The sequence below is a fragment of the Vespa velutina genome, chromosome 12, assembly GCF_912470025.1.
Source record: "Vespa velutina chromosome 12, iVesVel2.1, whole genome shotgun sequence".
Taxonomy (NCBI): Eukaryota; Metazoa; Arthropoda; class Insecta; order Hymenoptera; family Vespidae; genus Vespa; species Vespa velutina.
In genome coordinates, this window is record NC_062199.1 from 367,353 (window position 1) to 392,819 (window position 25,467).

At 37.9% G+C, this 25,467-nt stretch overlaps 1 protein-coding gene and 1 long non-coding RNA gene across 15 annotated transcripts in view; one reads left to right on the plus strand and one right to left on the minus strand.

Annotated features, from left to right (window-relative positions):
* The window catches only part of LOC124953301 (CUGBP Elav-like family member 4), a 518,014-nt gene that overhangs the window by 251,693 nt on the left and 240,854 nt on the right, over positions 1-25,467 (minus strand). The window lies entirely within an intron of this gene.
* Positions 3,570-10,656, plus strand: LOC124953312. Of its 2 annotated transcripts, none has more exons than XR_007102200.1 (4): positions 3,570-4,301; positions 4,390-4,615; positions 9,403-10,409; positions 10,517-10,656. It is a non-coding gene; the product is annotated as an uncharacterized LOC124953312 (long non-coding RNA). The 2 variants fall into 2 exon arrangements; XR_007102201.1 differs by lacking the exons at positions 3,570-4,301; positions 4,390-4,615 and adding exons at positions 8,978-9,043; positions 9,116-9,295.

Consider the following 25,467-nt stretch of genomic DNA (forward strand, 5'->3'; position numbering starts at 1 on the left):
CGCTAGATATGTCACATCATAATAGAAGTAAGAGTAATGGCAACTTTGATGGGTCAGATTGAGCGTAGCATATCTACGAATGAGACGAATCTTTTAATCAATTAAGTAATGGATTGTACGCGGTGGTGATGGTATTATCTGTGTTGGTGGTTGAAATACCGCGGAAAAAAATAGGAAGACCGAATTTGATGGGGAACAGATCGTCTCCATGAATCGAGTGGACGAAACGATCGCGTGTAGAGATCGTCCACTTGGCCGAATGGTTTTGTGGTAGAACGTCGGTCGTTTTTAGGGGGATGCAGAAGTACTCCAATCTGTTGGTATCGACGCTAGGGGTTGCGCGATATACACGAAACACACGAGATTTATCTGCATACGTCCTACGTCCTCCTCTCTCGCTCTCTCAGTATCGGACGACTGGCTTTGATACTCACCGTGTTTGTGTAATTACGCGCAACCAGTTACCAAGCGTACATTGATCGAATTAAGGTGCATTATGATAATCGCATTCGATATTTCGATGCCGCATGGATACATTCCGCATTAATTATCGGCATACACTTTTCGCATCCCTTTCGCGAATGCTTTCAAATTCTTCGGTTTAAAATGAAACGGATAAAAATTGATAAGTTTTGTAAAAAAAGAAATTTATTTACGTTATAACACGGTATAATGATAAAAAAATGTCTAGTTAATAATAACTATAAAATTTAAGAAAATATCAATTATTCCAATTATCTTTCCTTTCTTAAACACCGGACGTATCAGCATAGTAACTGTGCGGGACACGACCCGTACGTTGACGAGTCTCTTTCTCTCTCTCTCTCTCTCTCTCTCTCTCTCTCTCTCTCTCTCTCTATCGATATACTTTTCACTGCGAAATGGGCAAATTTCCATTCGTAGCGAAACGACCCGGTGCATCTACATGATATTATGCACTTGGTAAAACAAAGTGGGGTAAGCGCGAAAGAAGTTTTAGCTGGTTGGTCGAGCGAGAGAAGAGTACGAAAAGGAAGGAGAGAGAGAGAGAGAGAGAGAGAGAGAGAGAGAGAGAGAGAGCTAAGAGAAATAAGTAGAAGTAGCTGGAGGGTCGAGTTTGGCTTCGGAGTCGCTGCTGCTGGCTGTTATACCCACGGGCTCGCTAATTTAAATTAAATGAGGGGATGCTAATGATCCGTTACTTCGTAAGGATACGCTGCTTCGATGCTACCTTTAATCGATTCGCTCGACTAGAAAGCGACATAGAGAAAAAAAAAAGACCCATTTTTTTAATCCTTTGCACAAAATTGACATCGGCTTTACGTAAAAAATTTACTTTCACTTCGACGCTATCTCTGTCTATCGGCTCCCTCTCACTCATTCTTACTTTTCTTGATCGAATTTATACGAAAAAGTTCCCTATGACTTGGTAAGCCCTATTCCATTTTATTTCAATGATCGAACTTCGCGAGGGTCCTTATGTTTTTACCTTGTGCGCTAATCGGCTGCTGCAACGAGCGCGAAGAAAAAAGCATACTGCTTTAGTGATATATCGAATCCAACCTTCCGTGAATTATAACCACTTCTCTATTGTAGATTTATTTAAGACTTTGTAATTAAACGAAAAAAGAGAAAAAGAAAGAATTAAAATTTTCTTAAATATCGCATTTAAATATCGCACGGAACGTTATTCAAATCAGAAATCAAATGTAGGTATTCATATATTATGATCTCTTTCATTACGCGAATGAGATAGGTAAAACGCTTTGAAAACGAACGACGTTGAAATCTTTAATGCAGACGCGTATTACTAAGTAAACAAGATTACGTTGATCAACCATTTGTTATGGCTTAATAGGTGCAGTGTTATCCTATGCAAAACGCTGCGTGATATACTCGTTGAGAAACGACACATTGTGTAACAACGTTTGATAGAAATTTATAACCACGTTAAAAGAATCTTGTCAATCTTATGTGCATATTAAGTCAAACTAACTATACAAGTAAATCTATCGGTATACACGACTTTTAGGCTATTTTCGTAGCAAAATTAATTATTTCTATTTTTCTTTTTTTTTTTTTTTTTTTCTTTTTTTTCCATATAATACGCGCAAAAGTGGAATACAGAAATAAGTGGAAAGCTCTTTAAAGATGTAAATGAAGAGTGACATAAAACACATCAAAAAGTAAAAACAGGAAAACTTTCAGAATGAAAACGTTAGTAGTAAAAAAGGACGATCTTATTCTACGACTTTTTCAATGAGTCGAACATTATTATGGACTTTCCTGTAAGATCGTTTATAGGTAATTACTACGATACGTCGATAGCTAAGAAAAAAAGAAAGAAAAAAGAAAAAAAGAAAGTAGAATATTATCAACCATTCATGTTAATTTTAATCGGCTTCATCGAGGCGAGCAGGCTCTATTCCACAGATTACTGATATATAACAGAAATTTAATGACGCAATATCCTGTACGTGCCATCGCGCGAAACAGCACGTGTTACGTTCACGATCTGCGCAACATGAATACATACACCGTATATTTACTCTCCCGCGCGAAACGAGTCCGCGCATTTCAATTTTTCTAAATATCGGAAGAGACGAGAGATTATTCATCGGATAGGACACTATTCTTTTTTCATCGATCGGGACGAAACATCAAAGATAAACTGGAAAGCGGAATTTCATTAAATTTTGCCATCACGTATATCACGGTTCGTACTTTATTAATCCCAAACGGCTCTGTATTGAGACAGAAACAATGGCCGGTTCCGCTTACAAAAATCGACAAGATGTGAACAACTGCAACGAATTTAATGGGTTACGGTAGATAATAGAATCGTAGCGAATATTATATTACGGGATGCATTGAGTACCTAATACCAGAATTTAATAAAAATTTAATAAAAATTTAATAAAAATCGAATAAAAATGTAGTAATAAAATTAATAGAGAGAAATCTTTCAGAATCTAATAATTAATGACTTTTTATAAATTCATATTTATGAGAAAATTCGATTTCATCCAACAGCACGAAAAAAAAAAAACTTACGTATTTATAAGGGGATCTATAAGGGTATCTTACAGGTTGCAAGATATTAAAAAGGACGACGATTATCTGTATATTTACATGCATCTGTATATTTAATTGTAACAAATTTTAGATGACAGATTTCTAATCCCCATGCAGTCCATCCAGTGACCTTTCCAGTTCCATACATTAAATTTATCCTTTCTCCGTTCACTCTCCGTTTCTCTCTCCCGTAGAAACTCAAACGCCGTCTGTCTCTCCCCCTCTAATTATCCTTTATCTATATCTCGGTCCATTTAGTTTGCAACGACGTTATCTCGGTAGCTCTCGGACGGGATAGAGGTACCTCCTCCTATCTTATTACTCAAAGTGTTGGCCGGGGAATGAAGGAGGTTGTAACGGTAGTTTCCTTTCGCGGCGTGCGTCTACCTATTCTCTCTTGTTTCTGTCTCTCTCTCTCTCTCTCTCTCTCTTTCTTTCTCTCTCTCTCTCTCTCTCTCTCTCTCTCTCTCTCTCTCTCTCTCTCTTTCTCTCTCTCTTCCTCTCTTTCTTCGCAATGGGCACTGACGTTGAGGGATTAAACCATTGCCAATCCGACTCTAATTACGAGTAACGGATTAGTACGCGTGCACCCGGAAAGTGCCGAGCAAACGAGGAAACTTTCGCGGACAAGCTACGTACGGATTCGCTCTCGCTCTTGTTCCTACTTTCACCCCAACCAAATTTAACGCTTCTTTTCGATCGGCACGACCTACCAACAAGCGACAGCTTAAAGAATAAATTACGACGAGGCAAAAACATCTGCAGCAACTTAATTACTTTGAAGTAAGGGCAATTGGCGGAAAGGAATATGCGAATAAGACAAAGCGTTTGTTCCGCACCCAATTCTATTTCGTTACTCGGAAGAAATATACGCGGACGTGAATCAAAAAGTTTGTACGCTTCTTCTAAGCATTCTTGAACTCTTAGTATATCTTGCTTCAAAAAACAGAAGAGAATTACTGGTGATTGCTAGCGCTCGAGAAGAGAATAGGATGGTTACTACGCCATTGTCTGGATATGTCAGCATTCAAGTTCTCTTCCCCTTCCTTTTCTACAACCCTCTACCCTTTTACTATGTCTCTCTCCCTCCCCCCCCCCCCCTCTCTCTCTCTCTCTCTCTCTCTCTCTCCATTTCAGCTCATATCCCTTAGCGTATCTCGCGAGTACGACGACAACACTACGACACCATCTTTGGCCAGGCATTTTTGACTAATGGTCCGTGAGCGAAACTGTTTGCCGCCATTATCGTAAGCCCTAGATACTAGCTAGCGAGCAATTTCAGGAGACTTCCAGTGTCCCGGCGTTCTTACGCGTCTTCCGCCTCATCTCTTAAAGGTATCGCTCGAATGTCCAGCAGCTATTGGATCGTTCTACCACATCGAAGATAAGGATCCTTGAACGACCGATCCCGAACGTCGTTCGACCCTTAAAATCTCGACCTCCGAGAGAATTGGGCCCGAAGTACCGCGTGCACCACGTCCCGACGTGTTCATGATACTTTCTTACGTCCTTTCGGCAGTAGAAGCAAGCATCGAAGGAAGAAGATGAAGGTTTGTAAAAGGTAGAACGAGATAAAAGACTTCATTAAACTTTATCAACAAAATACGCGAGCAAAACGAAATACTTCAAAAATAATAGGTTTACTTTATACACGAATTTCTTTTTTTTTTTCGTACAACGTGGGACTTCTAAAATCTGAATTTGAGAAATTAAGTCATGATAATGGGCACACACGTGATAATTGAACGATTAACATTATCAAACAAACGATTGATATTATCAAAAGTTGCGTTCTTATCGCAGAAGCTTCTGTTCTTTTAATAAAAGTTATACTACCGTGAAATGTTCTTAAAACGTTTGCAAACTTTTTTTTTGGACTTGTTCTCTTCTCTGTTTGTCTATGTTACTTAAACAAAAATCTGCATGCCGAATATCAGAGCATTTTAACAGAGTAAAAAGAAAAGCAAAAAAATAATAATACAGTCATTAGAGAAAGGATTCTTTTTAGAAGAAATATACCTATAACATGCACATTTAAACTGACGCAAGAATTCGGCATTTACTTACTTTCCACCAGAGTTCATCGTTAGTTAAAATATCCATCATTTTTTTTTTTTTTTTTTTTTTTTTTTTTTTTTTTTTTTTTTTACTTGCATAAATGTAGATCCGAAATACTAAAAGCTTCGTACAGGTCGTTACCCGAAATAGTTTCAGGAGTTTGACCGATGAGAAGATTTATCTAACATTTTCGTTGCCATAGATGACGCGTTGTTCATTATTCTCGTGAAGTTACATGTCCATTAAAAAGATTAATATGATGGATACGTTTATACGAGTGGTGTACACTGAGCGCTACAAGTTTTCAAAAAGCAATCGATCACTTATAAATTTACGTAGCGTGCATCAGCGTGAAAAATATTATGGAAGATGCGTTGCGACAAACATCTTACGACTGTTACTGATTATCTTAACTATTATTCAACGTTATATAAATATTCGTGGATTTACAAAAAAATCGATATCTTGAAATATGAGTTACCATAACAGCAAAGGAGTTGATGTCCAAAATGTTTTTCAAAATAGGACCTTCTGTCGCAGATACGTCAGATGATTTTCCAAGTAATACAGAAGTCGCTTCGAAGGGTGAACTTGTGATCTTGGATCTCGAGTTACCCCTCGTCTTTTCATCTTGGCATCTCCCGTGGGATGATTTCACGGACTGCCGCGTAGGTCTAATCTGGTAGAATTTAAGAAAAGCAATTTTCTTACTACCGACGATAGAAGCCGATATCGATTGGAGTCGATGTTCGATTTTCAAAGTGTGTACGCCACACGGATTAAACGAGGAAAAGTATCGCTAACTAGCTTTTCATAACTTTAAATTAAAAATTATATATGGGATTGTAGAAATGAGTATCTATATAATTATAAAAAACGACAAATTATTTTATAAAATAAGATAAATAATTAACTCTGAAGATTTTGAATTTGTCTCCCTGATATTCTTTGTACATACTTACGTATATACGTTATACCCTACTAAAATTTCTGTACTTTCCTGGAGAGCGTACTGGAAGCCGTCGTTATCGATTTTATCGTACTGCTGGGTATTTCTCGACAGGTACTGAACCTTCATCCCTTCTTCACCGCTCTACTTCAGCATCTGCTTTCCTTTTCAACACGGGGCTATCCCCTAAGCTGCATTGTTGTTTCGAAAAAGCAACGAGATATTTGTTCTCCACATTTATCCTCTTCCTATTATTTACATTGAATTTTTAACAAACATTTCTCGCGTAATGTTTATTTTTTCGTAAAAATAGAATTTTGACCGATGCTTATGATGGCAAGTAAAATTCATCTACATACATTAAGATTTATTTATTTTTATCTACAAGGATTATACTTTAATTACGTTGATTGTGTATTTTTTACACATCAAGTAAAACTTTAATTCATAATGTGTAAATAATTGTTAATCATTTTAAGCGAAACATAGGTAAATATTCCGACGTGATATCTATCTTAGCCAGAAAGCACACTGATGCTCTATAATGCCTTATTTCACTATCTTGAAAGTTTTCTTTCGAAGTGGAAAAAAAGAAGTGTATCTTCTCTCCTTCTCTCTCTCTCTCTCTCTCTCCCTCCTAACTAGCACGCATCAAAAACTTCTTCCCCTAGATGATAGAGTTCCAAGCGAAAGAAATTAGATTTTTTTCTTTTTAAGAGCCAACATTCTCGCAGATCGAACTGTACCTTAATGAACTCAAAGTGTAACTTCGTGCTTTTCGCAGCAACGGAAGTTGCAACAGAAAAGAGAGGAATCGGCAGCAACCCATCTGTGTTACTCACACCTACCTACTCTCTCTTTCTCTCTCTCTCTCTCTCTCTCTCTCTCTCTCTTCCTCTTACTCAACCCCTCTTCTTTATGTCGGGATTGGTTTTAAAGGTTGGAATAAAGTTCTCTCTGTCTTCGAAGATGGTCTTGTAGACTTGCCGTTGAACATACTGGCTGAATCTGGAAAAATGGAATGTGAACATGAGTGGTTGCACGTTTGAGACACAAAAGTATATCCAATGCTCGTTCTTTAGTGAACTCATGTTCACGTTGTTTCGTATAGCATTACTTATTCGATGCCTTCTTCAGCCTCCTAGATTGACCTAACTTTCTGGCCTACTTCCGTTACTATGCCTGTAGATATTCCAGAACATCTCGTAGACTTCGCGAAGATAACATAGTCTCTTCCTCTCAACTTGGTGATCCTTTCCTGTCGGATAAGACCTTATCTATACGGAATACCTTCTCTATGTATAACATGCACTGTGCGTGAACTCGTTGCCTCTATTCAAACGTATTATTTTTTTAGAAACATCAAGTTCTATATTACTTTCAAATGCAGATTCTTCAAACAGTTTTCATTTATTCCAATTTTCCTTTCGTTTTAAGATATTCTTCATGTATCTTTTGTAAAAAATACCCTGCGGGTGGGCGCGTGTACGAAGAGAGAGAGAGTTTCGTTAACTGAAATATAATTATTACAATTTCCGTCTCTACGTATTAGTCAATCCAATAAATTATTAACTGATAACATGCTGATACTTGTTCTTCGATTAAACGATCAATTGAAACGTGAAACGTATCCAATCAAATAGATAGATATGCATGTAGCTAACAAATTAACTCAATAAATCTGTAGAACGCAAAAGAAAATGTATCAGCGGATGAAGAATTAGTCGTATGCTTTCTTCATTATCCGGAAAAGAGAAGTAGTTCTTTTCTACATTTTCTGGTTAGATGGTCTTTTGCCCGTAGGTCATCGAGCCAGATAATGAAACATGCAAATGGAAATGAGGAGGTGCTATGTCAAATAATATTATGAATGTCCACAGAAAAGAGAGCGAGCGAATAGTCAAGCCGTCGTACCAGTACGTATTTTCCGCTTCGCTTTTAGCATCATCCTTCGACCGAAGTGATGTTTTTGCCATCGCTGAATTTTCACCACCCAACCGCTTTTTCCTCCTCACTTTTCCTCTTTCTCTCTCTCTCTCTCTCTCTCTCTCTCTCCTCTCTCTCTCCTTCTCTCGTCAGCATCAAAACTTTTCGCAAAACCTTCTATAAAAACATTCGACGAGTGAACATACACCGAAGCACGAATAAAATGATTTTTAATGTTTTCCATGCCCTTCCTAAAGCTCGAGCACTATCCCACGGAATCATTTTAATTTTCAAAGTGAACATGTTTTAAAACGAATTACATTCCATTGAAACAATGTACGACAAAGGATGAGGTGCGGTTTCACTGTTTTTCCAAAGTCTCGAAAATTTAGTTGAAATCAAACAAGGTCGCATTGATTCGTACGATTTTAAAAGATGAGAGTGTACTCTCATAAGTTCAAAAGCAGAACGGGCGGGGGTTACAGAAATATTTTCAGTATTCAAGGGTGCTTTTCGTATATTCGGCATCACCTTGTTCGGTGAAACAAGTTTGTTGTTCGATCAGCAACGTTATTTCGCGAATACCTGGAAGTTCTCTCTCTCTCTCTCTCTCTCTCTCTCTCTCTATATATATATATATATATATATATATATATATATATATATATATATGTATTATGGAATTATATACACCACATGTTATTAGTATATCTATCATGTCAGATATACATACTTGTGTATCATGGAAAAAGCGGGATACGACATTCTCCGATATATACCTTGTCCAACGATCCACAGCAAAATGCGTCCAAAAGCATTCTCCGTAAACTATTTTGCAAAGAGTCATACATTGGGAATTCAATATTTCCCTACAGACGTCACGGCCGGTATCGCCATGGTTACGGCTTCAGTCATGCGGATTGCTTTCTCCTTTCTTTATATCCTCATTGTTTGATGTCGTTTCTCTTAGCGGGTTTCTCATTCAACCTTCCGATGTGATACCAGTTTCATTGGATATCGCCTTACAAATGTTCTCTCCACTCATCCAACGCCACGGTACCCACCTCTTTTGTCCGCATATTATATCAAATCTATCAATTTATATACGTATGTCTAATGATCTTCTAGAAAGTCTTCCTACAAGTCGAACGGAGAAATCAGATACTCAGTAATAAATATTATACTATATTCCTTGTGTCATCACTGTTAGACGTCTACGGTGTTAAACACAGAAATTGACGAAAACATATGATACGTAATAGAGGAAGAAGATAAGTCTAGAAGAAAAAAGATAGAGGAGGAATAGATGTAAGGATAGATTCGCGTAACTCGGTTTAAAAAGTGAACGAGCACGTTTCCAAAGGAATGAACTCGACTCACCCGCATACCGAATTTTAACTCTTTTCCGAAACTAGTTCTGACTGCGAACGGTACCATAACTCGAGCGCTCGTGGAACATGAAAGCTGAGTGGAAAGAGGGATGAGAAAGAAGAAGAAGAAGAAGAAGAGGAAATAAGGAAGCGGGAGTGGAGAAGAGGGAAACGTTGAATCGTCGAGAAACCAAACTTTAACAACACAGTATAGATGTACACGTGCATGAGGCGGCGTGAAAGAAGAGATCCTCTTTCCGCCTTTCCTTCAATTTCACTGTCTCCGTGCTTTCTCTTTCTCTCTCTCTCTCTCTCTCTCTCTCTCTCCCTCTCCCTCTCCCTCTCCCTCTATTTCTCTTATCCTTTTCTTCTGCCATCAGTTCCGCTTTTCCTTTACTACGTACCAATATACGAACGCATAGACGAAGCGAAGTCTGATACCAGTGGTAAATCAGTTCGTCTTACCTGCTTTGGAAGTCAGACCGATTCGAGCGGCATTGTTCGGCAAACAGTAATTCATTAAATTCTATGACTCTATGAGACGTGAATGCATCCGCCTTGCTAACTTTGAGGACATCCTTTCCCTGCTTTCTCTTCCTTCAATACCGTACTATCTGCAATACGGTTCTGCTCGTTCGTCTTTCCCACCCCCAACTTACTCCCTTCCTCAGTTACCGTCATCATCTTTCTTCAGTCCCTTTCTCTCTCTCTCTCTCTCTTGTTCACCCTTCATACCATCGCCATTCGTCGTCGTCTCGACGCTCCAACATGACATTACTACTACCAAGCGAGAACTTTGACGAGCAACTTGAAGTATTCCACTAGCAGTGCAGCATCGCAATCATGACCCGCTTTCACGCAAATTACTCCGCCACGTTCGGAAACACCGAGTTTCTACGGGGAGGCGAAAGACAACAGACTCTTGTCCTTGAAACTCCTTGTCGTCGAATTGTAATCGACGCGGAAAATCCATTTATTGGGGCGTCTAATAATTTCTAATTTGAAGAAATGGTGTTAATGGCGGTCCAATGCTGTTACATGACGACTTACGAGTACGTACGATTTAAGTATAATTAATTAAAAAGTAGATAAGATGAAAGATGTTTCACATGTTCTACATTAAATTTTTAAAGTTATATCGTGTTATTTCAAATTTTAGATTCAATGCGTTACACGCCATCGTGAAAATCTACGAGGACGGTTATAATAGATAAGTCGTTCCGTATCAATTATTATTCTACAATGCAAATTAGTATTATCATTATTGTAATGAGCTGTTGCATAAAATTATAATGAAATCCAATTTTAGTTAAATAAGTGATTCCAGTGGAAGAGAATTGAACATATTAAATTAAATTGAATTAGTGTTATTTATCGTTACATAATAAATGACGTTGCAAAAATAAGTCAAAAGTTTTGGAACTTTTGAGTAATAGAAAGAATCAGTCTGTCTTGTACAAGGCGTCGTTTCGTTAAAAAGTTATTTTAATTCACGTTCTTCGATATTAAACACTGCTATTATTTTCATTTCTTAATTGATATTTACGTAACTTAGTTTATCTCATTTTTTGTTGCTGTCATTGCTCTTTGATTATTAACCCAACTAAGGCAGACTACATCGACAATGACGAGAGAAGGAGTAACAGTCAAAGTTGAAAATGGAACACGATATAAATAATACATATTGCCTGCGGCAAGATCACTTGTCTAGAGAGAGGAATTTGAGGTCTCCGAGATGTAAGCGAGAAGAAGAGAAAAAAGACGGGAAGGGAGACACACAAACGTAGTACGAAGCAGAAAGAGAAGCGAAACTTAAGAGAAAAGGTACGACAATGAAAAGAAAACAACGTAAGAAAGAAGAAAGGCAAAAGATGGAATGGGCTATGAAAAGAGTGAGAGGAATATCGGGAGAGAAGGGGAATGGAAGTCCTTGCTCGTGGAATAAGTATTCATCGTCTTACCAGGTAATTGGATTGCGCGCGCTTCCTTTACCACCTGATGAGGATTTATTATTTAAATCAAATGTTTTGAGGAAGCTTCTTATATTCGAACAGGTCGTCGTCGATAGCAAGCGCTTCCACCATTACAAATCTTTCTTCTTTCTCTCTCTCTCTCTCTCTCTCTCTCTCTCTCTCTCTCTCTGGCTTTCTTTTTCGCTATTTGATATTCCACCGATAGTCAGGAATTAAAAGTATATTGAATGAAAGTATCGTAGAATTAAAATAGAGCTACTCTTTTGCAGCGCAATTTTTGACAAATTCACGGAAGAGAATTTCGCAGATCGAAAGGTTAAATTCCGGACGTTTATAAATTTTACAGGTGGCTTTTGAAAAACTTTGACGCGAGAAGCAACGATTTTGGCGTAAAAAATTCCCCAACGATTAGCGGGGCTCGTGTTTTTCCTGGAAAACATCGGCGCCCAAGCGATTCCGAAACTGTGGAAAAATCACAAAAGCCGATAAAAGTAGTATTTTTGTACAATACTGCACGGAAAATGAAGCGTACGCTCGGCATTATTCGTGCGCGCACCTGACTGATACGCTTGTCATGTTTAGAGCCTGTAAATTTTACAACTCGCTTTGTCAGGACCACTGCAAGCAGTAACCGTTCGTGCGTGTATTTTTTAACGTAGAATCCAATGATGCTCGATTTTTTAATACCCTGCAGCTTTCGATATCAATCGTTTCGATTATGGAATCATAGACTGCGTTTCCATACTCAAAAATTATATAGCCATTTTATAGTTTGAAAATGTCTTACGTTATAATGAATTACAATATGTGTAAGTATATTCTAGCGGAATATATTTAGACACAAATGTCATAGATTGTTGAATGGCCATGTGACCCCTATGTTTTTGTTCTATGTTTTATTCCTTATAACTTTATATATCAGTCAGTCGCAGTCGCAGTCGCAGTCGCAGTCGAATCGTGGCAGAGAAAAGATCGTGCGAGATAAAAATCTAATAGTTTACCCTTCTTTTCTTCCATTTAATATAATTACTTTTTTATATGAAACAACATGAAAGCATATTTATTTTATTTCAAATATAATCAAAAGATTTACACTGTAACATTATCAACAAACATCATTAGCGAATGAACAAGTTTCCGTACTATGTTACGAATGCTTGAAATAACTACAAAGGACAAAGTCAAGAATGTACTAATTGAAGGGCTAAGATCACGAAGCTGACGGTAAAGTCGACCTCCTCTCTCTCTCTCTCTCTCTCTCTCTCTCTCTGTATATATATATATATATATATATATATATATATATATATATTATCTATCTAACTCAATGTATACGCGTTGAATGTGTACGGGAATTTTCGTAAAATAGAAATTAAATTTATGGTTAATGATAACTCCATAATAAAACCATTATTCCGCGGCGCATTGCGTACGGTCGTCACTTGGAAAGGGAGCTATTGAAAGAGGAAGAGGACTGGGGTGGGAGGCAAAAAGAGAGGGAGAGATATAAATTCGGAGAGGGAAAGGACAAGGGACAGGACAAACCAGGGAATGCGTTATCGTCTGCAGCCAGCTGACAAATCGAAGGTAATAGGGCCGAGCGAAATTCTGGGTGATAGAACGAATGGGAGCACCTGCATTTAGTAGGTACCTGGTTACATCCGTATATATGTATATCTCGTTAATCGTCTAAAAATGAAATTGGAAACTTGAATATTTTCTTTAGACAATATTTTAGTTCACGGTAATAAAAATGCTATTAATTATAAATATATCATAATCTATGCAAGCCAAACATAATTGGAAGTAAAAAATATAAAACGCGTTCTATACATTTTTGTAGATAGAAAAAAGAAAGGAAACCGTTCTTTTCCGAGGTGAATCTTCTAACACCTATTTTTACCGAAATCCGATAAAGTAAAGTTAATCAAGGAAATAAGCCTAAGAGAAGGAGAGCAGGCAAGCAAAAGGATGGAAGTAGAAGGTCGAGCTTAAGGAGGCACCCAAAGTAAGAATCACGAGCGCATGCAAGCCAGAAGAAAGGTGGGTAGAAGTAGTATCCACCCCTGAGTAGTGGTGGTAGTTGAACTCGGTGGCAGGACAACGCGAATAACTGTTGCCTGTAGGAGCGCGACGACGCGGCATCACGCCAGAAAGCCGTACTCGGGCACGACCCACGACCCCCCGCATTTTCCAAGCTGTGTTCTGGCATAGGCCGCGGTAGTAGGCCGACGCAGCCCATCGCCAATGAGTGCATGTCTGGGGCGGAGCATGCCTGACATGAGAGAGAAAGAGAGAGAAAGAGAGAGAGAGAGAGAGAGAGAGAGAGAGAGAGAGGGGGGGGGGGGCAGGGGGGAAGGAGAGACAGAAAGAGAGTAGATGCCAAGTAAGTACCTACAAACGACGAGAGTGACTTCGCCAAGTGCGGTTGCGATTTCGACCTACTCTCCGTGACTACTTCGTCATCTTCCACAAATTTTTCCTCTACAACGAACACATTCTTCTTTTGTTCCTCCTAGCCTTTTTGTCTCGATCTTCATAACTTTCAGAAAGTCATTTAGCGATTTACTTTGTTTAAAAAAGTTGATCTGTCTTCGTCAATTGTTTTGCTTACGCCTTTACGTCTTATTTTTAAATACTTTCATTCTTTAGGAAACAATCCTGCGTAGTCTTTAACGCGATAGTTTTTCTCATGTATTTGCACCATATATAACTGAGAGTTAGAGAACTAATCAAATAAACACTTAGGGAAGCAATTATCAATGAACAGAAAAATACATTCGTGCCTATGACTGAACTGAGTTATAGTTGAAGATTACGAAGAATAGTACGAAGATGAGTAGTGAAGTGGGAGGCGAGAGACGACGGACATAAACGTGACCTAGTTACACTATTGACCTGTTGACGATGGTTGGTAATAGACGAAGGATTGAAAGTGGTGGCCGAGGGATAAAGAGAAAGTAGGTGCTGAGAGGAATGGTGGTAAAAGAGAAAGAAGGTATGAGAGAGATCGAGAGAGATGGCGACCGATAGTGGTAATGCTTGGAGCGGGATGCACTTGACGCATCAGAGTACAAAGTGAGAATGAGAGAGAGAGAGAGAGAGAGAGAGAGAGAGAGAGAGAGAGAGAGAGAGAGAGAGAGAGAGAGAGAGAGACTGCCGCATGCAGTCCCAGCGCGCGCAGCCTATCGTCCTACCATGCGCGCGCGCGCACATACATACGCCATGGCGTAGGACAACCTCTCTGACTAAATCGAAAATTCATCTATACTTTATGTCATCTTTCCCTTGAAACCAATTACTCTATTCAACAAATATACTTACACATTGATATGCTATCTTTCTTCTCACTTTAATAATTGTAATTGATTATTAAAAATTTCAATTGTTAATAATCTTATCTGTCGATTGACACATTTTAATTTGAAAAGGCAAATATGTTATTCTGATCAAGTATAGATTTTAAATCGATGGATTATTCGTCAAACATTAGATCTCAATTTGATAAGTCACTTTCTTAATTCTCCAGAAATATGGTAAAACAAAGAGAAAAAAGGAATAAAATGAAAAAGAAATGTAAAGTGAGAAATTCCAGTGGGCGGCAGAGAGGGGGATAAAACGACAGGGTAGTCACATCGAGAGGATGGAAAGGAGGCGAGATGGTGGCGAATCGTCAGAGATATATGATGGAGGAGAAAATATTGAAAGAGTGACGAGGAAGAAGAAGACGAGTGAAAGAGTAGGTGGAAGAAAAAGAGGAAGTGAAGAAGAGGATGGCAGGACTTCTCAATGGAGTAAGGGATAAAAAGCAAATACGTTTCACTCACTCGCGTTTTCCGTTAGCAAATTCAATCTCGTCGGGACTCCCTTTAACATTGTGCTCGTAATAGGGAGGATGAAGAAGGGCCAAAGGAGAGGTTGAAGAGCGAGGAGTGAAACACGAGAAAGAGAAAAAGAAAGAGAGAGAGAGAGAGAGAGAGAGAGAGAGAGAGAGAGAGAGAGAAAGGAAAAGTGTGCAAGGGGGCAGGTGTCGCCCGTATAACGACTTTATCACACCCTTGGAACCCACCCCTACCGTTATCCCGCATTTTCTCTCTCTCTCCCTCTCCCTCTTTCTCTCTCTTTCTTCCAATTTTTTCTCTTCCTTTTCTTTCTCGCTTTCTCAACCTTCTTCACTTTCTTAACTCGGCACACCACTCACACTTCAGCGTCGACTATTATCGACTTTGACCGAGCTCAGAGTCGGTTCACCTTTAAGCTAGCCAACTGTAGTCAGTCAGAGTTAGAGAGTGGATAATGCGATATCTACTCTTTAGCGGGAGATATCAATAAAATTGGATAGTTCAAAGCATCCTCCGAAAGTCTCAAATTTTTTGAACCTCGATTCAATATGTGTTTCTATTTTCCTGATATATTCTGAAGCAAAAATATAAAATTTCTTTATGTTCTTCTTCACGATTAATCGTCAGAAATCGACGAAATAGAATTTACACGATAATTAACGCGACCTCTTTTACTTAAAAAAGATAATTTTATCGGTACAAACTTTCGATTGCATTGTCTAATTACAACAAGAAAGTAGAGACAGTCTCATTAAAAGTACGGGACCAAAGTCTTTGTAATTTAAAAAAGAATCTTACTTCGACGCGCCCAATTAATAAAAATCTGTCAAGTCAGGACTGGTCAAGATCCATGTAAAAAAATAAAAAAATAAGAATGTAAGAGGAAATATAGATAGAAAGAGAAAGAGAGAGAGAGAGAGAGGGGGGAGAGAGGGAGGGAGGGAAAGAAGAAAAAATAAAGCGAGGCAAAGACTAAGGGAAAAATAAGTGCAAAAAAGAAAAAGAGCAAAGGAAAAAGTCTTCAGTCGGACGGACCACCAGGCTCGTTAAAACTTGCCTTATTAACATTTTTCATACGCGGATGCCTCCCGGAATGTTGAGAAGTTTATTTAAGTGGGCAGACGAAGGTTGCGCCAACTTAAGCCTTGGATTCAGAGCCAAGTTATGAAAGTTCGTGTATACTGGCGATTTTACGGATAATGAAATTATATCTATTACTAAATTAAACTTAACGATCCTTACCATTGTAAAATTTATCGATTTTTCTACAGGATAATTTAGTTTAATCAACTTCTGATCTTGACAATAAAAAAAAAAAAAAAAAAAAAAAATTCAAATATCGACCTTTAAGTTTTTTTAAGGTTAGCATTGAAACGCAACTAGAATGGTTTATGGCCAGAGGATGGAATTTCGAAATCAAGCATTAGTGCGAGTCTTCGGTGTATTAAGCGGACCTAACTTGAGCGTGTTAAACAAGTACGTCCATTAATCAGGCGAAACTCACAAGTAACTTGACCTATGCGACACTGATGCCATAGGACGGGTTTCCGTCGGAGGCTGGAACAGCGTCTCCTTCGCTATCGTCTGCCTTCCCTTTCTCTTCTTACCCAGTATCACCTCATAGAGGGTCCATTTGTTATGCCCAGGTGACACTCAATTATGTTCCGCAAAAGGGTTGCAAGACTCTCGAGAAAGACAGCAGCTAACTAGCCCAGAAACTTTCTCCGAACAACATAGTCACACACTTATTAAGAATTGTATAACCAAGAAAGAAAGTGCATCAAATTGCGACGAGATCTGGGGGAGAAAGGGATTTACTTCATCATTATATTAAAATATATTGTTGTTAAAATTGCTATCAGAATATGAAACTAAAATTATTCCTTTACAGTTTTATAGTATAAGATTTTTAATGATCAAAGATTCAGAAGATTGCACCGACGAAAATTTTGCCATTCAAGAGATATGTCGAGGAGTACGATAGAAGATCGAAAAATTAAACTTGAGATAAGCACTGGATTTTTATACTTTACCGAAAATGTATCTTTACACGGTATAAAATTCTGATTAATATACAATATTTACGTGTGCAAAGCATCACTGGATATCATTTTAGAATCGTCTTCAATTAATACCTAAAATAAAATCACCAGTTTCTAAGAAAAAAAGAGAACCAATCACTGATGAACGACGAGCGCTGAAAGAAGGACGGGTGGTAGAGAGGAGAAATAGTGTATGTGAGTGTGTGCGAAAGAGAGTGTGTGAGAGAGAGAGAGAGAGAGAGAGAGAGAGAGAGAGAGTGGGATGAGGGAATTCGATGGAAAGAGGAACGTCGAGTGGTTCCCAGAACCAGTATTTGCTCGTTCGCGTTTAATATCGAAATCGTTGAATCATACGCGGATGTAACGAAATGCTCGAATTATTTGTGAGAGTGACGAAAACGTGGGATGAGTGGGCAGCGAACCATTTTCACTGAACTCACAGCGGTACCCACGGTTTATTCTCAATCATTACGCTTGTTGCCGTAGTCATATCTTTTACATGAATGATTACATACAATTAAACGTGTGATTAGTTACTTACTATTCAGTAGACATTCTGTGTCGGAATATATCTTTTTTATTTTCTTCTTTAATGTTACGATTCACTTATTTACGTTATTACGAAGGTAAAATTTATTATCAACCAATAATCAATCATCGAACTTACGATCCGAAAATAATCTCAACAACGTTAAGTGATATTCGCATACAGAAAAAAAATCCATTCTTCTTTCCTCTCCGTTAAAGATTCTTATACACAACGTGAACACAGAAAACAAAATATGTGAAAGACGTTTTTAATAATGATCCCGACTCCTCGTACGCGCTATTTTCGATCCCAGCGACATAGGCATAACGAGCTCAAATGCTATCGTGATTTGTTTCGCAAATTTGATAAATGTATACGAAGGCAAAGAGATGTAGAACCGGATATAAATACATAAACGAGAATGTTTCGGTGAGTAGTAGAGGGACTGGAAGAGGTATAGAGGGGTAGTATTACGGGGAAAATATCCCGCTAACGGTTTGACGAGAGCCACGGGGTACACAGGACGCGGTGGTAGAAGGGGAGAGTTGCGCAGGATGGATGTAATTAAAGTGGTGACACGCTAGCCGTGGGGTATGTCTACCCCAATCCAAATCCTGCGAAACCCCCGAATCCCTGTCCCTCAAGATAATTCGGACACCGTGTAATCGATACGTCCTCCAGGCTGATGTACAGGCAATTTCAAAACGGATAATTCTCGGTCCATTATTTGGTACTCCAATCGTATCTCCACTATATATAAAATCTTCCCTCATATTCTCCCCTTGAATGAAGAAATGCTCCTATAAGATACTTCTTTTCTTAATGTCATTTGTTAACGCTTTTTGGATAAGTAAGTAAAAGCGACAATTGCATTACACAATGGTCTACAAAAAAAAAATCGAATGTAATATCGTTGACATTAACTTCGTCAGTATTTTGACAGCTAAGGCTAATAAGTGACGAGTTTCGAGAATCCAATGTCAAATTCTATATCATATGCTTACAGTCAAATGCTATATCACCGCTTGGACTAACGCGTCCCATTCTCCATAGATTCAGTTCTAAAGTCTACTTGTATGTCTCAAAGGTCAGTCCACAATAAGCGGTAGGAAACTCGCAAATACTACGGATGGCTAACTAATACAATGACAGTTTCAGATTACGGTATTACAAGTTTCGTGGGTGGGTGGAAAGTACTACCTCAAAGTTGAATCTCATAGGTCATCTTACCGCGAAAGCCATATCTACCAACCTTCGGTCAGTTGCATACAAACTTCGAGAGGGCATCATTCGATGTACACTTGATCACAATAGACATAATAAGACTCTGTTAATCGAAAATACAAATATATTCTGGCATAGATAGTTCATCAATAGAAAATTCATTTTTGTACATATACTATACATGTATGCGTGTACGTAAGTTTTAAAATATTGAATATTATCCATTTTTTTTTTTTTTTTTTTTTTTACAACAAATTCTGAAGAGTTTCATCAGAAACATTATATATTTAATGATCTCTTTCAACTCTCGCCGTCTCAAAATTGTCCTTAACATCTTATGTCATCGTTTACGTCAATTCCCGAAACGAATTTTACAATGTATTTTACGTATCGTTTTCCTCCTTAGATAGAGAAACGCTAAACCCATAAAATAAATTGCCTCAACTTTATGATTAATGAACAATCATAGTGATTGTATACTTTGAAATTACTGGGGTGCAAACTTTCCCTGAAATTTGCTTGAAATACCGTTTTCAAATTAGAACATCCACGTAATTTTATCGTCTCGCGTCATAAACGACAGCTTCACCCATATGTAGAGATGGGGCGTATGGACAGCACTTCGCACCACAAGTGGACCTCTCTAAAATCCCACCCTTTACCAACATCAGCTTACTGTTTTTACTTTTCACGATGGGAACTACTTGTTTCTATCTCTTATGTAACAGCAGTATTTCGTACCTTTTTAACATATCAAAATCGTTTTTATTTTTTCTTCCCATTATCCCAACTATACATGAATTCCAAATTGAAATCTATCGATTATGATCATTTACGTAACATCTACTCCCTCGAGTACGAATCATAAAATTGCATTGCATTGGAGATGTATATAGAAAGGACGATATGAGGTGTGGAGAAAAGGTAGAATAATTTAAGCCTATCAACGAAATCAATCGATTACCGACGAACAGCACATGTTAAACCGCAAGGATTCTCCATGATTACTGTCGGGCCATCTGTTAAAACCGGTTACACCTATCATAATATGCTTTATGCAAATATTGATTCACTATATTACGCTCACGCGTACGAAGATCCCATAAATTGTAAACATCATGACAAGCGCACAATAATCACATAATAGTCTCTCGTTCAATTCCTTTTTCTGTTTCTATTACGAACTAACACGATGATAAACTAAACTTCCTCAAGAGAGGAACAAAAATTGGGGAATGGGAAGTATAAAAGTATATAGTTTCAGTAGACTCTTCCCCTCCTGGCCGCTAAATTCGTTTCCTTGACTTATACGAATTAATTTCGAAGAGGAAACGATTTAGCAGCTATGATATCTTCCGACTACACTCCTGGGCTTCACGAATCCATCGAAGCTCCCTGGCGTACAGATTAATGACACTAATCTTTTAAGCTTCAACGCTAACTGCGCATCTCGCAATTTCTTTGATCGATGCTATATTTTTAAAGACAACGCGAACCACGACTAACTTACAGAAGTAAAGACGACGTTCGCGAGATCCAGTTTAATATTGCACACAGTAGAAGAAAGGTCAACGCTTTACCGCTGATCTAATATAATTGAAACGACATTGGTACATTCTATTAATAAAAGAAAATAGGCCATAGTGTGGTATTTAACAATTGTTAAGAATATAAATCAATTCGTAGTCTTACTTTCATAAATTTGTTTATTTATCAAAATCTAATGTACATTTTATTCTTAGAAGTAAGCGCGATTTTAAAAATTTATCTCATAAGATAATTTCCGAATTCCTTCTCTAAAAGACTTTGAATCAAGAAATTCAATAAATGGTTTTTTCAAACTCTTCTGCTGTTTTGAGATGAATATTGGTTAAATAATGTTGCAGTGATCGGAACAAATAATAATCAGAAGGAGCTAAATCCGGAGAATATACCGCGTGTGGGAAAAGTTTCCATCCAAGAGAATATATCAAATCTGTTGTGGCTTTGACTACATATGACCGTGCATTGTCCTGGAGCAATATCACCTGCTTAATTCCACTACTGGTAAACAAACAGTCTCTTTTGCTCGATTTAGTCACTTAGTCACTTGTTGTTGATATCGGTCAAAATTGTCTATTTCACCGAATTTAAGCAGCACGTATAGTACTTCTCTCACGTTTCATCAGACGCAAAACATCTTTTTTCATCATACCTTTCTTCGTTGGGTTAAGCCAAGATTTTTAAGATTGTCATATATCAATTATGATTTCGTGTAAAATATCTTCCTTTTGGAATTTTGAAAGCAAAGAAAATGCTGTGTCACGACGTCTTTTTTTTTGTTTTCCATACTGAGTAAGTTGGAATTCAATGGTTAGCATTCTGAATTTTATTCAGTTTGTGCTAGTTATTAAAAATTGCTTAATGAATAATCCACATTGTTTATTAAGCTGCTTTTGTGTCTGACAAGCATTTTTTTGCAATAACCGATACAATCCCTTGTCTTCGATCTTCTTTGACGATCCAACAAATTTTTATTACGATATTTTTGCTACGACATCTTACTCGCGCTCTTACATGCACAGCATTTTTTGTCCAACGCACTACAAATCATTTCCATAGCTTCCGTAGAGTTTTTTTTTCAATTGAAAACACAACAGAACGCAGTACCTGATACACTGTTTATTGAATGACATCGTGCTGAATACTGTTTTGTTTGGTTATATAAACAGAGACATTCATTTATTTCGTGTTTCCGCGTTCTAATGGTTGGAGCAAAGTAATAGGAACGCGACGAGAAGCAAATTTAAACTCAAAATAAAGTTACAATTGGTTAATTGCGAGTGACACGTATTTATTTGTGCATCTAATAATAATTTTAATTATAATATAATATTTAAAGAAACATAATAACTACCGTATATTGAAACATTTCAAACAAAAATATGATAATAAGTAAATTATCAATAAGTAACTTATTGATGGTACGGAATGCTGCACGAGTATCCATTTATATTCTTGTTCTTTTTGTGTGGTCTGATGAAAATATTCATCCAAACCTAACAGTCAACGTGTTAATTAGCTGTCAATCGTCAGAAATCGCACAAATTTATGTTACGACCTAATACTACAGAGATATTGATGCGCTTACCTATATTAAATAGGACTATTTAAGAATATTTATCTGTACCTGAGAGTAGTCGCTATGGGATTTCTGCTAAATCACTTACCTGAAAAAAAGAAAAAAAAGAAAAAAAATATATATTTTAATATGTTATAATATCCACAAAAACTACAAATGATTAGTAATTATTTACAAATGATAAAACTGATTACAATAAAACTTAATAATTTTGCGTGGAAAGAACTAGTTAAGGGTAAACCGACAGAGAAAGCAAAATCCATTCACAAAAAGCAAGCGATCAAGATAAAAATATAGAAATATAAGATTTAAAAAAAGCGAAAGATAGATGCAAAAATGAGAGTTTAATCAAGCCTTGGCAGTTTATTAATGTTTTGATTAACGCGTGTCGCAAACGCAATCCTTTAGCAAAGTACCTCAACTGCGAACTCGACTAGAAAACGATCAAAGTTGTGCGATCTGCCTCATCACTTCATCGTGCCCCTTTCTTGGAGTCTTCTTAATGAGTAAGACCAATGTTAAATTTTGATGAACTAATTACATCCCAAGTATCTAAAGTAGTTTCATGTGAAATTCTGATCATGACAGGTGGTTGGATCGCCAGCGCATCCACTATTAGATCCGTCTCCGATAGTTTTTTTTCGAATATCGAAAAAACTATATTTGTTAGATATAAGTGTATATTACGTGTACCTATGATTTATAAAAACATTCGTTCATTCCTTGACGGGACTATTGCCTACTTTTTAAAAAGAATTTATTTATAATTTATTAAAATCATGTTTCAATTATATAACAATCGTTAGTAATTTGTCGTAAACCTTATTAATACGTAGTATTATGAATTTTTAAACACTCGAACTATATATCGATTGGACTATTGAGTCTTTCTGAGGCCTATAGTGACCGCGAGAATGGAATGTTGTAGTCGAAAATGTGCACACGTATCGGGAATAGGTGCAGGAGGCATGGAGCATACAAGCACCGCGTTTCATTTTACGCAACACGGCACGCTCATTGAATTTACGGTTCACCGTAGCAACTCATGCGCTTCTCATCTCCCTCCCTCCCTTCCATCCTCTCTCTCTCTCTCTCTTTCGCGCGCTCTCTCTCTCTCTCTCTCTCTCTCTCACTCTCTTTCTCTCTTCCTCCCTTTCTCTCTCTCTCTCTCTCTCTCTCTCTCTCTCTCTCTCTCTCTCTCTCTCGTAGTTTGCGAAGGGTGAGGGTTAATTATAATTCCACGTCGATAATGAGGATAAGCGGCTTACAGCGAGTACACGGCGAGTTCGACAGGATCAGACACACATGCAGGAGAGCTTTAATCGTCTTTGGAGGACCAAGGACGAGAAGTATTACCGATAATTACAAATTTTCGTAATGCTAGCAGTCTCTAGCATGGAAGTATGTATGTACACAGCTTCTCTAAATACTCATAAAAGTTCTCCTTCGTGCAAATGAATGTGAAAATCGAGAGCACTTATTTTCGTGGATTTAAATCGATTTTAATACGTATCGCATATAGATGGTTGAAAGCAAGTTCTAAATTATTCAGGATGCAGCTATTTAATATATTAATTTAATGCATCAACTCGTAGGTCGATTTCGTTGTTTAAATCTTTGCAGAAAGTCAAACGATAATAATGCACACTCTAAATAACATAAATAATTTCAATTGACAAGAAATAGCTCAATGTTGCTTTTCGTCTTATTTCTTCTTTCGAAATTCGTCTCGACCGACAGGATGTCTCTACTGTCGTAGTTTTTATCACTCTCTAATTAACGGCACCGTACATGGCGTTTTATGGTGCATGCTCGGCTCATTGTTCTCTGTATAAGAGTAGACGGCGAAGAAATTAGAGGGTAGAAGTGTAGTAAAGCGGGCGAGACGAAGAGGAGGTTAGAAGAAGGTGTAGAAGAGGCTAAGTTCGCAAACTAGAGTAACAAGAGAGGGTAGATAAGAACTTAAGGAGGTAGAAGAAAGCGCTCGTGCCGAAGATAGAAGGGAAGGGGGAGGGGTAGGGGGGAATAGCGTGGAATAACGGTGGAAGGAAGAAGACCGAACCAACCAGAAATTTATATGCGGTTATTAATTACTTCTTGAAAATAATTACAATCCGCTACCAATGGCTTCCACTACCAACTATTTATGACAGTGCACATTATGTATTTAGAGCATCTTCCGACACGAAAAGTATTAATGCATACGACTTAATCTTTGTCCCATTTTGCAGGAGCGACAGACTCCTTCGTGAACTCTTCTGCCCCTCGTCGAACAAACCAACGAGCTACGACGAAAGGGACTTCTTCGGTGAGCGGCTATCGCTTTAATTCGCCGTTTGAACGATTTCAAGCGTAGCGTCGCAAATGGCGAGCAATTTGCCAGAACTAATGGTAATGACGATCGCGTCTTTGACAATTTTTTCTTCCTCTTTTAGCACTCTTGCTCTCCTTGTTTCCTTTTCTCTTTTTGCCTTTTTCCAGCGTCTCCGAAGTGCTTTGATCGAATTCACTAGCCTCTCTGGTGCCGATAGGGCAGGCACTGGGCATCCATTAAAGAAGTTTAAGCTATTCAAGCGAATGACGATGAAATTGCGCGGGTATCCACTCTGTCGTTCAGGCAGCGTTTAATGGTTAATGGAGTTCCAAATCAAATTATTGGTAATGAGTAAAGTTGCCGAGGGCGCCGCAGAGCGCGCACGCTAGTGAAGCGAATACCGCCTGTAAATTATATAAAGTGCGGGGCACTTGCAACGTGTCTTTCGCGAAATTTGTCCCGCAAGTATGCCAGCTGTTCGGAACTTTGACGCAACTCAACCGAGGAGAATACCTCCTTTCGGGAAGAAGTCGTTCGGACTCGATTTGACTTTCGTCTTCCTCCATCTCTTTTATTCCTTTCATTCAAAGAGTATTACAAGTCGAATCAATCATATTTTACAGTCATGAAGATTGAAAATAAATTGATGATCGAGTACTATAAAAGCGTCTATTTAACGATCAATGTACATGGATGGATAGTGTAGATTGGCTTTCACAATAGAAACAAAACAGAATAAGTTACTCCAAAAGAGTAAGTATATTTATTATTATTTTTCTCTTATTTTTATTTTCTCTTTTTCTTTTTTTTTTTTTTTTTTTTTTAATGTCGTCATTTCTGCGACTATAAAGTTTTATTCGGAGCTTACATCTCACTTTCTCAAAATACATCGTTGTAAGGATTTTCCAGGCTGTTGACCAAGTACCATAAGAGAAAAAGAAAGATAGATAGAGAAGTGGTTGCGTAATTTCGTGCGTGTTTGTGAGATTTCCAGGACACTGGTGTACGACACAGCAGATTCGCTACCAGGAATTGGCAATTAACGTTGTCACCGGCGTATAATCG